This window comes from Lepeophtheirus salmonis, chromosome 5 (genome assembly GCF_016086655.4).
Source record: "Lepeophtheirus salmonis chromosome 5, UVic_Lsal_1.4, whole genome shotgun sequence".
Lineage (NCBI taxonomy): Eukaryota > Metazoa > Arthropoda > Copepoda > Siphonostomatoida > Caligidae > Lepeophtheirus > Lepeophtheirus salmonis.
Genome location: NC_052135.2, coordinates 6,533,457 through 6,550,879, shown reverse-complemented (window position 1 = coordinate 6,550,879; position 17,423 = coordinate 6,533,457). Strand labels below are relative to the sequence as shown.

The window sequence follows — 17,423 nt, the reverse complement described above, 5'->3', positions numbered from 1 at the left end:
GTACATACAATTGTGTTGGCAATACGAAGGCTCCCTTCGTATTTACTATTTACATACTCCATGGACACGGATTAAATAAAATAATTAACCTTTGACAATATAGTAACGTAATTATTTATTTATTAAATATTTAATGAAGATCCATATTTGTCATTATTTGTAGGTAGAGCAATGAAAAGATGAATCTTATAAGTGGCGTCATTTTTTATAAAACTCCCCTCTGATACGCATGCATTAAAACAAAGTCCTCGATATGAGTTTAAAATTGTTTTTAAAAAAATTACATATTTATGTATATGTGGTAAGTCAACATAAAAACAATATTGAATAAAAACGAAGAAAAGGAGAAAATCCAAATTTATTTTTACTTCATATATTATGTATAATATATGAAGTAAAAATCAAAGCCATTATTTCATAGTCATATTTGCACCAATTGGTAGTTAAATTTATGAGAAGAGACAATATCAAGGGCGTACGCAGGAACATGTTTGAAAAAAATTATAGCAACTAACTTTTTTTCAAAATCCAAAGCTGTACACAGAATATAAAAATTTTTTGGGAAAAAATTTAAAAATTTAGAGCTGATTATAAAAATTTTGATTTGAAGAAAAAAAATTAAAAATGCAATTTAAAACATTAATTTTTTGTTAAAAAATTTAAAAATGAAATTTCCAATATTTATTTTTTGGAAAAAATTTAAAAATATTATTTTTTTGGAAAAAATTTAAAAATATTATTTTTTTGTAAAAAAATTCAAAAAGGAAATTTCCAATATTAGTTTTTGGAAAAAAATTTTCTATAAATATTCTCAAAAAATGGAAAAAAAAAAAGTTTAAATCCATAGTTATCCACATGAAATTAAATTTTTTGGAAAAAATTTCAAAAAATCTACTGCTGTTTACAAAAAAATTTCAAAAATTAAGTTAAAAATATGAAATTTTTGAAAATATATATATATATTTTTTTTTTTTTTTTGCATTGAACTTTGGCTACTTTCAATACAGTTTGCGACGCACTCAAAGGATTGATAAGAATAATTTATTTATAGAAATTTATGATAATTCGTAGTAGAATAGAAATATATAATTCACCCTCAATTAAAATTACCTTTGTATTATTTTTTTCGATATTGCTAGGTGAATACTTTATACTTGTTTAGAATTTTCTAAAATTGAGATATAAAAAGATAACAGAAGAGTTTGTCAATCTATGGAGGTATAAATCAAACCAAAAATTTTAATCATATTTTTACTATACAATTCCTTTAGTTATTCATCTAATTATTAATTGATCCACTATCAATTGTAGTGTTAAGTAATCTGTATACTGGTATATATTTATGTGTGACCACACCGTTGGATCTAGGAGGCTGAAATTTTGCATCTTTTATCTTTTAAACATGATCAGGCTAAGACGGGGGTGCCGATTTTTGGGGAATCGTATAAATGTGGCTCATTCTATATTCAAAACAGAAAAATTGTTTTTTGGAGCTCAAGGAGACTAGATAAGGCAGTTAAAGTATAAATCAATAAGTGACTCGCATCCCAAAAAGCAACTATGCAAATAACAGCATTTTCTAAATTTATCAAAAATTAAAAAAGTTAGGGCAAAAAAAGAAATCAGTGAAAATTGCGCATTTGTTTTTTTTTTTTTTCAGATGAAATATTGGATTCGTAGATTTAACAAAGTTTGTAGAAATTTGTCTCAAAATTCGTTTGCATTGAAATTTGATACACAAAAATTCATAATTGACTAAAATATCTGTCATTTTCTTAATTATTTTTTTCATCAAACGTCAATTTTCAATTTTTAAGAAAAAATGCCACAAAACGGTGCATTTTGGACATAAAATTATAAACCTTAACATTACACCATAACATTTTCATTTCCAGAATATTCTATTACCTAATTTTGTGCAATATTTGCAAAATGAACTAATTATGGACGGTTATTTTTTCGACAAAATTATTCTCCATTAATTTTTTGTTTTTCCATGTACGAAAACAATCTTGGTAGTTTTGTATTCCCCTTCCCAATGCTAATATAAGCATTTGACTACTTTTTTTGCAAAATGAGGGATTTTTTTTTTCATTCATAAGAATACTAATCTCAACATTAAGAAGATATAATATTGGTCATTGTCAATGTGATTACCTGCTTCCTCCTTGGCCCGATCAACCCATGTAACCCTTTGCTCATGGTTAATAAAAAAGACCACATCTTAAAAAATTAGTAATAAAAAATATCCACAAACAAAACTGCCCCTGGTTCCCCCTCTGTAAATTTAGAAGGTAGTAAATGGGATTTTCTATTCTACTTGTAAATTTCGCATGATACAAATGAGGGAACTTTTTTTTTTCTTTGAAGTATACATATACAAACATTTATTAAAGGAAGACGTTCCAAAGAAAGTAAGTCTTCTTCCTTACATTATATCAATATGAAATGCGTCCAAAATTAACGTAAAAAAAATGAAAGTACATGATTTATTATATTTTTCCATACAAAACAGTTTTCAAGTCCATGAAAATATATCCTTGGAGTACGCACGTTAATATTAAGTATTATATAACTACTTTCATTAAGTTGATATTGATATGCTAAAAATTACAAAAATATTGACTAAAGTATCATTTTGCATGTGTATAGTTTAATCATTTTTTTTTTTTTCAATTAATCTTATTTTACATCATGGTATTTCCTCATCCACGAATTTAAACACACGAAATCCAAAATATCAATTTCTTCTACTGCCTATTACAAAATTGACAATCGACCTGTTTCCCCTGGACATGTCTTCCTTTTACATGGTGCACATGTGTTATCTGTGCTGGGTAAAGGATTTTTTCCCAAACGCATATTTTAGTCAATAAAGTCACCTTCAACCTCAATTACAGTCTCTATACGAGGCTGAAAGCATGAGCATGCCTTCATTCCTTGGTCCCTTGGCAAATCCTGAAATACCTTCTTGATCCGACTGATAAGTTCGTCTTTGGTGTTGCATGGGGTTCGGTTAGTTTGTAGTTCAACCGTGCCCACCAGATTAAGATCCAGCAAGTTTGGAGGCCAAAAGTCCGGCAATAGAAGTTGTCAAAATTGGCAGTGTGGCAGGGAGCTGAGTCCTGCTCCCGCATATAAGGCCTCCCATTGGCAACTGTTTCTACCAAGGCTTGACTTTGGTTTCTAGAACGTCTAAGTTGGTATCATTGTTGACCCTGAGGCATTAGAGGAACACATGAAGTGGGATGACGTGCCTTCGGAGCTAACGTTGAGGATGGTGCCTCAAAATCACGTTAACAGGCCTCAAATTCCCTTTTTAACCTTACGAACAAATGTCTGACTGAGTCCCAGAGCTCGAGCAATTGTTATGTTGCCGCTCCCGTTGCAGATTCCAGGGGAGAATCTGAGCAATGTTTGGTACAACGATTTTGTCAAATAGTTCCATTTTTTCCCGACTGGTACAAGTTTGAACAACCTATCAAAAAAAATCAGTCCCAGCGTTTGGTCAAGAAAGTGTGACAAAGAGGTGGCATAGATAGTTTGCATCACCAATGCATGGAAGATAGTGTAAATCGTCTTCCTTGAGACCCTGAAAATAGGTCTGCTTCTGGGATCCGCTGTAATGGCTATTCTTAGCCTTCTTGGACAATCCAAAAAAATTAGATGTTTTACAAATTTCTACTATCTCAATCTTTTCTCATACTCCGTTGTTTGCTTATAGTATTGTGGCAAAACTCAAAAGGATTTTAAATGACAATTATTATGGTGGCAACTAAGCTGACTGATATAAAATAATTTATTAAAAGTTTAGGGTGAATGTCCTGAACACCAAAAACAGGCTTCAAACGGTCGACCGATATAATGTCACGCCGTTTATACACCAAGTCTATTTTAAAAGTCCTATTGGTGCCATTAGAGAATACCTTGAATGGATAGATCCCTGACCTGTTTTTACTTGAAACACATGACTCCCCTTTATGAGTGCATTTAAAGAAAATTCTGGACTCGTTTTGGCTGAAGGCTGAGAAATCATTCTCTACCGAAAATGCTTCTTATTTCTCACTCTAATGAAAAGATCCTGTCCTTCAGTGCATCAGACGAATAAACCAACGATATCATTAAGGGGGAGCTAATCCCAACAAATGGTGCATTGGTGAAAATGAGGCTCCCAGTAAAGATGGGACGGATGCCCTAACACCAAAAACAGTGGTCACCAAACAATGTCGCACCGTTGAACCAAGTCTATTTTGAAAGTCCTCTTGGTTATTCCTTGTAGGCAAGTCTTCCACAAAGTGATCCCCTAAATTGAGCTCCTTTGTTGGAGTGAACAGACACCGGCATGCCGAATCTTGATATCCATCCCTCGAAAGGAAAGCCGTTAAAATGGTCTCAGTCGCAGTATCACACATAGGAATAACTTCAGTTCATCTTGTGGCCTTATCCAAAACTGTTAAAAGATACCTGTAACTATTTGACGAAGTGCCCAACAAATGTGAAGTGTATAAAATATTGGAGGATCAGAAGAAAATGAAATATGACGAAAAGACCATGGGTGAGTTACCGCTTTGTTCTTCTGACAAGATAGGCACTCCTGTGTACATTTTTTTACAGTTTCTCGCAAATTAACCCACGCAAATGACTAGGAGACCTCACGTCAAGGAGCTTTAAATCCTGGTTTAGAAAACCGTAAGCTAAATAAACTATTTTTACTGTAATTTGTTTGATTAGACTATAGCTCTAAAATGTTTTTCGGTTCCTAAACCGACAAGAACACCACTCCCAAAAGACCTCACTTTAAAATCCAGGCTACGTGGGTTGTTTAAAGCCTGGTCCTGTAACACCTCTTCAAGGAGGGGAAATTTTTCAGATCTGACTGCAGCTATCAGTATAACAAGGTATCAGCCACAATGTTCTCTTTCTCCGACTTGTGTTTAATAAAGGCAGTAAAGGGGCACTTTCCTCTCGGAAGGCCAAGAGAGTCTGTTCAGAAATAGTCTTTTTATTTTTTGAAAGGATTCCTGCTGTTTTTCCTCCAATTAAAATTTGGTATGCTTTTGCTATAGGGGGTCTATGGTTTTGTGTAGTTAGATAGGCTCAGTATTGAACCATTCCCAAAAAGGCCTGAAGTTCTTTACGAGACTTGGGAGGAGCTCAGACTCGAATCGACTCAAATCTACTTGAAACAGGTTTAATTCCCTCTGCCGAGATGTAGTGGCCCAGGAAATCTAAAGAGTGTACTTCCCATTTACATTTAACTCCCTAGAGACAGATACTTGCTCCTTGGAGCTTTGACAGCACTTTAAAGAGTACCGCTCGATGCTCCTCTATGGACTTGGACGCAATAAGGATATCATTCAAATAAACAAATACTCACGGCTCATATCTGAATAAGGAGTCCCTTAACCTTTAAAAAGACTGTGCTGTCATTATATTGACCTTCTCTTCATCCTCCACAATCCTGTATGTCCTGAAGATTGAATCCTCTCTAGCGGACCAAGTATCTACGTCCTCTTCATCGAACTGAGGAAGGCATACCTCGGGTATTCGAGATCGTTCTGACGCCGGTTCATCTAGGACGGGCTGCGTTGGAGGTTTTGGAATAGTAGAGCTCTGTAGAGCAAGGCAAAACTTTACAGAAAGTTCCTTTTGCCCTAGTGATTGGCATTCTTTTCAAATGTTAGGGTCACCAATGAAGAAATCTACATCAGTTGGTTATCTTACTTGAACTAATCTTTATTGGAGTGTTTCTATGAGACATATTTACACAGTATAAACAATAAGAGCACCCAGAGTCCTTCATATATGTATAAATCGCTCGTTTGTTATAAAGTACTCTGGTTTAAAAGTTAGTTCTTTATAGTAACTATTTTCCTAAACTGTCCTGTAGAAGAGCCTAGGAAAAACATTTTAGCTGTCCTACAGTTATACGACACGATATAAAATTTTATTACGCTTTGAGAATGTGCATTATATATGAGCTATGATTTACGCATTCACGAGTTTATAAGCAGGAAATGATGGCTTTTGATATAAATTTGTTAAAATAAAGTAGAGCTCCTATGCTAAAATGATAATACAAATGTGTCACATTTCAAAACGAGCTAAGTTTGCATGAATTGGGATCATCTCTCCGTTCGGACAGCATCTATACTTTATAAAACTGTACAACAGAACAATTTACCGGTCCCAACGGGTCGGAATAGACTTAATATAAAGCCCTAAAAGTGAACGAAACTATTGACTAAGAATGTAAATTTCAAGCTTAGCATTGCTTTGCATAAATCTTGGTATTTTATTTGTATTTTGTGAGCACTAAAATTGAAATATTTTTTTATTAAATCCGACATACTAAATGATGTTTTACTGTATTTTTTTTTTTTTTTTTTTTTGGTTGTAATTTGATAACGGTCATGAATTATACAATATGTATTAATAATTATTTTTGTTTTGTTAAAGCATAAATTATAGATCTTAATCCCTCCCCCCTCCCAACTAAAACAGTTAACTTCTACATGCAAACGAATTGTACAGGTTTTGTTTCACTCACATATACACTCTCAATTACTTTAAAAGATCTAATCTATGCATGCACGCGTATCACTGATCATAGAGTTATGCATTACTCATATCCATATTCAATAACTTATTGTTCGGCAAGATATTCCGTCATTTGAGGTTATATCTGAGGGTTAAAATTAATTTATCTCTTGAACTCAATGTGCATAGATTCGATACTCGTTTTTTCATGGAAAAGGAAATACACTTTATGTATATGGACTTCAAAGAAGATTCCTAGGTCAGATGCAGTAATTGTAGTATCATAATGTTTAAATATCCGTATACTTAATCAGTGCGTGCAACTCCATCTGACGAACTAAAGAAACATTTAAAAAAATCATTTAACCTTCACAATCTCCAAAATATCAGCCAGTAGTGTCCATTTGATACGGCAAAGTATGACATCAGGGCCGTTGCTAGGGAGGGTATGTGACACCCCTCCCTTCTATGGAAGATTTGAGTTGGGGGAAAGGGTAAACTACTTGGAATCTTTGGGATTATCTATGCAGTAACTAAATAAAAAATTTAAATCAGAGGCGTTTGGAAAAATGTAACTTACTCATTCTTATAAAAAGTACTTTTTAGAAATAGATAAAAATATTTGAGCATATCAAGTAAAATCAATTTCTATTAAATGTGTAGGATTTTTTTTTTTTTTTTTTTGCAAAGCATTTGTTTTTCACTCATTTGTAATGTCAAAACACATTCACTTAACTAATGTGTTCTGTATGATACTTAATAATGAATAATTATAGATTTTGAAAATACATAAAGCGGCTTGCCAAGTAGTATGATATATATAGTATATATATCAGTGTTACTCGCCGTTTTTATGAGCACACTCACACGGAGCTACTCAATGCTTAGATGTTCTATCTTCAGAATATGAAGAACACCTTGAATTTATTTTCTTTTTTAATACGACATGATGAGCCAGGGAATATTTTAGTCTCTAAAGGGCTCACTAGTTCTTCTTTGCCTACACATGCTCGTTGCTAAACCCAATCTAAAATCACATTCATTATTTTATAGACTTATATTTCTTCTCTTTATTGATTTTTCATACAACACTTAACATATACTTTATATAAAGGGTTGATCTTATCCAGTGGTACACATTTTACTATTTTCAATCATGAATTACATTCATACAAAATCACAAAGGTGGACAACAAGACATCTTATCGGCGAACAAGTAAGCTGAGACAGTTTGCAAGAGCAAATTAGATCCTAAATTTTTTCAAGCCCAAAAAGATTCGGGCAAAGTTTTGATCTAGTCAAAACAAAATGGTTCACCGGTGATACCACTGTGAATAAGCAGAACAGCCGCTATTTCAACCCTGAACATTCAGAAAATGTCTCAGCTTTAGTGAGATACGCATTAAAAATCAAAAATGCAGTGACCAGCATAGGCAAAGTCTATCCTCCCATTTTTTTGAAGGGAAAGATGCCTCTGGAGGGCAAGGGGGTGTGGTGCTACTCCTCAAAAGTGTATCCGGTCTCTAGAGGCTTCCATCAGGAAGCGGTAGACCAAGCTTGAGTCTGTTTACAATGTCAAGGTCTGTATTGAAGCAATTTTTAGAGCTGGGGGCTCACATATTGAATCAAATGTGTTCCAACCACTATTTTCAGATGATTTTGTTAAATAAATGTCCACACAAATCCTACTGTTTAAATTTTACTCTAAAAAAATGAAAAAAATATATATATATCCAGTCCAATTCAATCCTGCATGAAACTTATAAGTTTTGGTCCTTGATGACGTTACTCAACTATATTTATTATCGTGTTAATCACTTTTAGTACTAACAGTCTGAAGGACTGACAGTCTTAAGGACCGTTCCCAAGGACTGGTATGACCATTCCTAAAAGGGGACTGGACTGAATAATTAAGAACTTGTCAAAATATGTATATTTACACAGTATAAATCAGGGAGCACTATATACAGTGCTCCCTGTTTAAATATTTTATATTTTCTTCCTTTTTATATGACGCAATGAGCAATAGCTACATATGCTCGTTGTTAAATTGAGTTTTTTTTATATAAAAAAATTTTATTAATATATATAAAGGATATAAATGAAGATCTATACATAAAGTATGTGCATTTTTTATTAATTCAAGATATAATCAATGTCTAAATATAGACAAATTTGTGAAATGATGTTTCCATCATCTTAGAGTACATTAAGATTCTTTGGATATAAATCTATAAATACATTATATCTGGTGTAATACACTGGCTCATAGAATGATAAAGTAAGAATATAGTTTTAATGAAATATTTAACATAATTCATCTATAAGTAGAAATCTATTGCGAGGGTAAAATTGTTAGTTACTGTTTGGGTTCATTGTTAGAATTAATATTTGCTTTAAACTTTAAAAAAGTTTTTCAAGCTTTTTTTTAATTAGAACTTTCTTTGGCTGAGGAAATTTCCGAGTTGAGCCGGTCCTTATTTATTTGGTCCAGTTCAGTCCAGTCTTTGGACTGTCCGTCCTTATAACTCTCAGTGCTACAACGGATTTTAAAAAGAAGAAATATAGTGAAGTGACGTCATCAAGGATCGAACTTAGGACTTACAGCTGAACTGCAAGGGACAATAGTTCAGCCGTAAGTCCTAACGGACACAACACTAGTCCTGATATAAATATGGATATTGGGCTTATAACTAAAGTTGACATTTTTGTAAAGAAAAAGAGAGCACAAGGAGAAGGCAGGAGCGAGAAATAGGTTAATACTGAATTTATTAACATTATACATCTTAAAAACAGTTTATAACAAAATTGGGCAATGATGTTTATTTCAGAAGGAGAAGTTAACACCACGACTATTAAATATGAACAAAAAAGAAAAAAGAGCAGGCCCAAATCCCGTTTCTCATTTTCTATGTTTTAAACATAGTTTTTTGTAACAAACATGTCAACTTTAATTATGTCAGAGTCGCCGTTTGGTAGCTACGGCGTGACATGCTCCCTTCAGAATTTATGTAACACCCAAAATACATCCCTAGATTTTACAACTTTCGTAAAGTAAAATAATCCCTCCGCCTAGGTAAGAAATCCTAACTGCGCTCCTGATAAGTCGACCATTGTCCATTTGTATAGAATTTTATATTCATTTCTGCCATGTATTTTTTAATATGAGATAAATCTTTTTTGAAAGCGATAAGAAGCAATACGTTGCTTTAAAAGATCCTCTGGCTCGCAGAGGGGTAATCAAGTAAGACAAATATATAAATATAGATGTTGCTTATGGTTTAATACTATAATATCATGGTCAGGGTTGGAGGAGGGCCACATGGAGGGAGGCCAGACGTTAGCCATATTGTTGCTGCAGAAGTTTTGGTTCTTCTTACCTGTATGGGGAGGTAATTGACTTCTTGATGTTATAGGCAGTACGGATGGAGATGCGAAGGGTTTCTCAAGCATTGCCTTTGTTTTTGCTCCAAAAACATTTTTATACTAAGAGACATGGGATAAAAACAAAACTTGTTTATTTTTTAGCTGGCGTTTGGTTGTGTAATGAAACCTCATAATAAAATGAAGATTGTGATTAAATGATAATGCAAATTTTGGGTCCCCTCTTAGTCTTTTGTAAGTATATAAAATAGTTCCCTCGGCTATAGCTGAACGGAGACTATGCGATAACAGCGCTTTTGAACTATCTATATTTGTCTATGAGGGGCACAAGATTCGTTACGGGAAGGGAAACCTGTTTGCTAGTATCCCACAATGAACTCCCCCTGTAGTTACGACTCTGAGTCACACGATATATGGTCCTGAACATGTTGGGATCCTTGGTATTTACATGAATTTACAAGAAGGTATGTTGATAAAAAGTATTTTGACAATAATTAAGCATATCATTATGTATCCATTAGTTAGGATTGCTAGTCCGGGATCTATTAAGGTCTATGCATTTTCTTTACATAGTATTTAAATTTATATAGGCCGGGCTTCCCCCTTCTCTTTCCCTACACAAAGTATGTATTGTACATATTCATTAAGATCTTATCAGATGAATTTGGCTTTTAATCCTTTTGCAAAAATATATATAGGTATATAATGTAAATATGAGTCAAATATCACGCTTTTTGCAGGGGTTGAAGTGAAATGAGTAGCTTTAGGTAGGTTTTGCATTTCTACGTCTTAATTTACTTTTTACAAATTATTTGCATATTCTGTAAAAGTATGAAGAATAAATATATACGAAAAATCTATCTCCATGAGTCTGAACAGTCGAAACGACAAAACTTTCCTTTAAAATATAAAAGATAACTAAGCAAAGAAATAATCAGTGTTATGGATTGTTTCTCATGAGCACACTCACACGTAGCTACTCAATACATTGATGATAGATGTTCTCCCGTCAAGAATAAAAGAAATATAATAATAACTTCAGATAAAAAAGATTTATATGACGTTATGACATATGACAAGAGCTCATCGCTCATAAGTAAACAATAGATGTGTGAGAAGAAAAGACTAAGTCAAGCGATTAGAAAAGGTAAAACGGTTGATGCGTGTCTCTTTCTTTTTCCTTCATTATTTGAGGTCGTGGATGTGTTAACTTCTATCTCTGAAGAAAGCACTCTTGCCTATCTCTGCTATTAATTGATTTAAGATGTATAATCAAATAAATAATTACATTTTACAGGCAATGTGGAAAATCGAGCATTTTGCAAAATGTCTGTTAGAGCAGGAAAGGTGGAAAATGCCCGTGTAATCTATAAAATTTCCAATAGAGGGATCAATGGTCATTTTATTTTCATTTATATTGTCAGGTGAAATGATTCCGGGTAAACAGAACAAAAATAATTAATTACTAAGCAATTTGATCGTTAAGAATTCAATTATAATATAATTTCTTTACAAGCAATTTGATACTCAAGTAAATTTTCATTGCATTAACACAATCAAACTATTATATAATAAAAAATATCACGAGAGACTCAATTCTATATTGCAAAATATACCTCGGGCAACCGGAGGTACAGGTGGACAGCTGGTTCCCAAGGGGGATCAAAAAATATTGCAACTACTATCCTGAGTATCGAGGACCCCTTTTAATATATTATAATACACTCCAACCCACAGGTTACGTAAGTGAACTGCTTGTCCATAAGGGGGATCAAAACCTATCACCGCCGTTATACAGAGTATAAATGACCCTTTCTAATATCCTATGATATATCTTGGCCAACAGGTCGTGAAAGTGAACCACTGGCCCAAAAGGTGGATCCTTACACAACACCACCCCTTCTCTAAGCATCAAGAACACCTTTTAATATCCTATAATACCTCCCCCCACCCCACACACACGGGGTCTGCAAGTGAACTGCTTGTCCAAAAGGGGAATCTAAGCCCTTTGCCGATGTTATCCTGAGTAAAAAGATTATAATATCATATGATACACAACAACCCACAGGTTATGCAATTGAACTTCTGGTCCAAAAAGGGAGATCCTTACCCACTGCCCCCCCATTCCCTGAACATCAAGAACCCCTTCAATATTCTATAATAAACCCTATCCCATGCGTTGTGCAAGTCATATCCCAATCATTAAGCCCAATCATCTTCATTTTCCCACTTGACAACACTGGAAGGTTATGAACCATAGCATTTAGAGCCGCAGAGGGACCAATTTTGATACAGATTGTTGACAGAATACCCATTTCATGAGATCAAACTATGTTTTCCATATGCCCTCCACATCGGTCCTTTCATGGTCTATATTTCCATACATCTCTAATAGATGCTACTCCGTGGTTATGTCTCACTCTTTCAATAAATGTAAGCCCACAAGTCCGACCTTTATCGGATGATACTGCATTGCATGGTAGGAAGTTTGCCCAATACCAGAGTGAAAGCGGTAATTCTTGGAAATATTGAACAAACCACTGTCCATCAGCGAACTTACTTGCCTTGTCGTTGCCACATGATAAGAATGTTTTGAATGTTCCCATTTGCTCATCTCATATGATTCCTGAGATTGAGAGTGATGGGGATTTCTATGTGCAAGCTCACTTTACAAACCCGTGGGCCAAGTTCTATTATAGAGTATAAGAAGGGATCCTTTATGCTCAATGAAGCAGTGGGGTGGCTAATGACCCACCCTTTTGACCAGCGGTTCAGATGCACATTTCATGCATTGTAATGTATTATAGGATATTGAAAGGGGTTCTTGATGCTCAAGGAAGTGTTAGCTGTGGGTAATGATCCACACTTAGAACCTGCGGGTCTTTTTGAACAGCCCGTGGGTGGGGTGTATATAGCATAGTAAAAGGGAGGCGGTAGCAGTGGGTAATAATACCTTTTTGAACCAGGGGATGAAATGGTCCTTGATAGGTTGTGTTGGTAATAGGTTTGATACAACAGCAAAACCTGTTGGCCTAGGTATATTTTGCAAAATAACATGGAGTCTCTTGTGACAGTTTCTTATCGTACTATAGTTTGATCGTCTAATTACAATATAAATTTGAATAAAAATTTAGCAGATCGGAGAATTCTAGCCATTTAATATAATGGACCACATTGCCACTTGAAATATTTAAATGGGCCGCAGAACCTATTAAGTTGAATTTCTTGAAAAATGGCTTTATAAAACAAAACTATTAAATACAAATTTATTTCGATTTTAGTCCGAATATAAAAATAAAGGCCAAATTTAATTTTTCAATGCCAGAATGATTAAAAAGGCTAAACTGCAACCATTTTAAAGTCTCATAAAATAAAAGATACTGTCAAATATTTTCAATATTGTATGTGTTCTGAGCTTTCTATGCGTTTTTATAATATTGCGACAATTTTGCCAAGAAATACTACTTGAAGTGAGAATGAGTAATGGGAAAGAACTTAACATGTGGCGGGCCACAATACTTCACAGGTTTGCCATCCCTGCACTAGACAATCAAATGGGTTGCAATGCAATTGTATCTTAACTGAATCCTTAAGGATCAAATTGATTGCAATGAATTCTTTAATAATCAAACTACTCAGAATCATTTCATCTGACAATGTAAATGAAGTTAAAATGACATTTTATAGATTGCCCAGGCATTTTGCACATTTCCAAGGTGGGTTTGTTTGTAGATCCCTAATAACTCTTGGCAATGCCGTGTAATACTACTAATACAATAATCAATCGACTAATAAAAAAAGATACTTCTTATTCAAGGTGTGTATACCTACTACATTCTAGAAAAAGCAAATATTAAATTAATGGAAATATCGGGAAAGTGTGAATATTTAACAATAATACTTAAATTATTATAGTGGGTATAATACAAATAAATAATAGTATATTATGTAAAGTCTAGACTATAAAGTTTTGTAATCTATCAAATGATATTTCATTACTCATGCTAAGAATACGTAATAAGACAAATTTATCAAATGGGTTCCCCATTCATTTTAATGTCTCTCTGCAAAATTGAAATAGCGGTTTTGCATTGATGCAGGATTTCTTTGAATCAATATTTATCAAACTTTTTGAAGTAGGTATATTCTACCGTTGAGAACAATTTGTTCTCCAGTTCGGCCTTAAGGGATTTTTCTAGGTGGATTTTTCTATCGAGACTGTGGTCTCGAACAATAACACGGAATTTATTTCACTTCAAATTGTGGACCAATATTGTTGGTATCACTCTATGGCAATAGTTATACAATTTGTACAGATAATGTACTGTCGGTCATTATTTATTCGGTTCAGTCTAGTCTTAGTACCGATTCCTTAGGACTGACAGTCTTGGGGCCGGTCTTTAACTGAGAAAAAAAAATATCTTTGGATAAGTGATGAGTACTTTAATTTGGAGAGCGCTCACTAGCAAAAACAAAGAAATCATTGCTCCCGCTATGCTAAATACAAAAAGCCTGCAGGAATTAGTTCGTTTTTAAATACCAGCGTTTACATTTTATTCAAATCTTAACATGTACTGAAAATACACTTGATATACATAAGTGAGCAATAATAAAAATAAACAGAAACAGTGTTGTATATTGAAATCTACATGTACACGCCCGCATTATTTCATTAATACGCCTACATTGTTATTTCCTATATAAAAAATATTTATATGATTTGCATGAGGGAACATAATATATACACTGTACCCTGGGACTATTTTTCACACATTCACACAGACAGACAAACTTTGCTTTATTAATGTATGTATATAACGGAATAACTATAAAAAGAAAAAACACCCTCAATGACGTCACGAGGGATTTTACCTTCTTTAAGGATTGACAAGTGGACTGAATGGGACTGGGCTGGACTGTAGTCCTAAATAAGGACAGACACAACACAATGTACAGGTATGAAACACTTTCTACTTTATTTGACATTATCACATTAATGATCACAATTTAAAAACACAAATCGACAGAATTCTATATATGATACTAATTTTTTGTTTTGTGGGACAGATTTAGGTAAAAATTTCCTATGAAACCTGTCCAGATCGAACTTCTTTTAAAGTTAGAATGGGTTCCGATGAACAATAATTACAACGGTAAAAGACCGGTCTAGAATTTTCAGGGCGAAGCCTAAAATTAGTGTGTACCACTTAAAAATACATTAAGATCTCCAATTGAGTTATAATTATAACCAGTGGCGTCCCTAACGTTGTTTTTGTTTTTTTTGGGGGGAGTTTCTGATGCCCCCCTCCCAAAAAAAAATCATATCCTATATATATTTATGAGTCTCTTCTAGGTGTTATCACAAATGGTAGAATAAATCAGTCTGAAATTTAGCAAAAGAGGTATAAAATAAAAAAGCATGTTTCTACCATATTTTTTGAGCCTTGAAGTCGTATTTGGATCGAAATATAACCTCTGTCTCTCCCCTCTTCTCTTCTCCCTCTGTCTCTTTCTACAGAATGATTGCCAAGAACTGATATTTCTTTAATTTTAATATTATATTTATTACAATAACAATAAAAACAACAAAATTTTGGAGATGAATTTGGATGAATTTTGGGGCGTTGAACACAAAGTGCTATCGATATCTTTAAAATGATTAAATTTTATACGTGATCATTGAGATAGCTCTTTAATTGTAACAAATATATTATCTACCTGTTTTAGTCACGTATCGTTTGAGCTAGTCAGTTGAGCATTGTTGCCGGAAGCTGGATAATTATATGTGTTCCCTGTTATGGAGTAAAAAAAATGCGTGTTTTTTTGTTTCTTTTGTGAAGGCGTGTGAAAATTTAGAGAGCGGGTATTTATTTATTAAATGACACATAGTTTTATTTAACAAAACTACACACAATAATAATACAGCAATTTACAAGTGTATATCACATGCTTCAATATCTTGTTATAAATTAGTAGAGTTAAGTTATTAAGCAAACCTTTTGTTCTGTTTTCGACTTAAGACTGTTACGTTATATTTTTACGGTTATTATGTCTCAGAACTCATTGAAGAAAATGTGAAGCTCAGTTAACTCTCTTCACAATGTTCAAAAACCAATGGGTCTCATTTGAGAGAAAGAACTCTCAAACAAAACGATGAAGCCATCAAGGTTCACTGCACACAAATAAAATGTATCCAGAAACAGAGAACAATGATTTGTCGTACTTTCAAGCTTTAAGAGACAAGTTAAAGGAGAAGAAATCCATTGTCTCACTTATAACAAAACAGAAACAAAAAGGTGATTATGGACTCGTTTGTTATTACAATATTGCCACAAACTAATTGCTAAATCAGGCAAGCTGCATTCAATTTGAGAGCACCTTATTTTACCTGTTGTAGAAGAAGTTTAGTGCACAGTAGTACATCAAAATTCTCATCATACTATTATTAAATCTATTCCTCTTATTGATATCAAGATAGTTGATAATATAGGTGTGTCGGTTAGCGTCTGCATTCTGATTGGCTGAGCTGAGTGACGTCACATATGTTGTATTCACTTAGAAATGAAAACAATAATGTTAATTTATAGCAACGTGAATTGAGAATTTATCAATTAGGATGGTTGATGATAAAAATCTCTTCAATGTCATGGTCTGGTCAAGGGATCTCGACTCTTAAGGTGAGATCCAATGAACAAGTGTTTCATTTGGTGGATCTCATCTCCTTTAATGGAAAGACCGTTCATTGTGCAGGAACCTCATTATTTCAAGATGACTTGTGACAAGGGACTTCGGCTCTCGTTAATAATTGTCCCTTTACAAAAAATTCCTTCAGATCTTTCACAGAATCATCGTATAGGAGAGAGAGAGCTCTCATCCTCCATGCATAGCTCCTTCTTTGAAATTATTGAAAGTCAACTATGCTTCGTCTCCTACTCTAAGAAAACTATTCTATTAAGCAAAGTCCTTCAGTTTCCCGGATGTATATCTATAACGCAGAAATCACTCATCTCTATCACATTTATATCAGTTTCATTTATAAGTTGGATTTCGTGATGTACGGTCTATACGGATAATTATATGAGCAATTCAAGCTAATGCTTGAAGGCTTTATTACGACTGAGTCACTTCGCATTGGAAAACAAGTGGATTCTCGTCGGGGCTACTAGGAGGCCACGTATTATTTTTCTATAATGCCCTTGAAATTTGTTTTTCACAAGTTTACACACTTTTTGCAGGTGATTTTTGTTTAAAATATGCTGAACCATTTTTTTTTTTAATTAAACTCCCTCTCACTTTGTTTCTTTTCTTCTACTTTCATTCTATGTTTATCTTCTCTTCTATTCTGCGTTCTATATCAACAGAGTATGAGTACAATAAAGGAGGTTTAACTTATTTGTGAAGCCCTTCTACGTAGAACAGAGTTTGAGAACCTCTGCTTTAAATAATATGTTGTTCAAAGAAAAATAAAGTCCTAGAACACAAATGACAGGTTCTTTGGA

At 33.7% G+C, this 17,423-nt stretch overlaps 1 protein-coding gene across 1 annotated transcript in view; it reads right to left on the bottom strand.

Annotated features, from left to right (window-relative positions):
- LOC121118746 (cyclin-dependent kinase-like 4) overlaps positions 1-17,423 on the bottom strand; it is a 142,257-nt gene that overhangs the window by 115,103 nt on the left and 9,731 nt on the right. The window lies entirely within an intron of this gene.